The sequence below is a fragment of the Mandrillus leucophaeus genome, unplaced genomic scaffold (assembly GCF_000951045.1).
Source record: "Mandrillus leucophaeus isolate KB7577 unplaced genomic scaffold, Mleu.le_1.0 Scaffold2, whole genome shotgun sequence".
NCBI lineage: Eukaryota > Metazoa > Chordata > Mammalia > Primates > Cercopithecidae > Mandrillus > Mandrillus leucophaeus.
This window is the reverse complement of record NW_012102031.1, coordinates 12,122,204-12,123,076: the sequence shown is the minus strand read 5'-3', so window position 1 is coordinate 12,123,076 and position 873 is coordinate 12,122,204.

The following is an 873-nucleotide window of genomic DNA, read 5'->3' as shown; positions in this document are numbered from 1 at the left end:
TGGCTAATTTTGTATTTTTAGTAGAGACGGGGTTTCTCCATGTTGGTCAGGCTGGTCTCGCACTCTCAACCTCAGGTGGTCCACCCGCCTCGGCATCCCAAAGTGCTGGGATTGCAGGCATGAGCCACCGCGCCCGGCCTCTTACATTCTTATAAGAATAATATTTCTTTTTATATTCCTATTTTATGCTCTTTATACTTTGTGATAGATTGAATTATTGTTCATTTATCCCAATTCTTCATGCTCTTGCTGTGTTTCGTTTGTTTTTGAGATGGAGTCTCTCTCTGTCACCCAGGCTGGAGGGCAGTAGCGCGATCTCGGCTCACGGCAAGCTCCGCCTCCTGGGTTCAAGCAATTCTCCTGCCTCAGCCTCCCAAGTAGCTGAGACTACAGGCGCCCACCCACTAATTTTTGTATTTTTAGTAGAGATGGGTTTTCTCCGTGTTAGCCAGGATGGTTTTGATCTCTTGACCTGGTGATCCGCCTGCCTCGGCCTCCCAAAGTGCTAGGATTACAGGCATGAGCCACCGCACCTGGCCTATGCTCTTGCTGTATTATATCCTTCTCGTTTGACATGTAGGTCTACAATTCTTCCACCACGGGTAGAATATTTTCTCTCCTTGTTCATGTGGAGCTTGGCCATGTGTCTTGCTTTGGTCAATGGATCATATAAGGATGTGAAGAGAGGAGTGGCCTTAAATGTGCTTGTGTGATTCGGCTTGGATCTCCTGCTCTGGGAAGCAGTTGGTGCAAGGAGGATGAGACCTTTTAAGCAGATCTGGACCTAAAATACAGCCATGCCCAGTTGACCTGCAGCTGAAGCAGAGCCACTAGACTGAGCCAAGTCTAGATCAGCCCACCTCAGTCAACTTG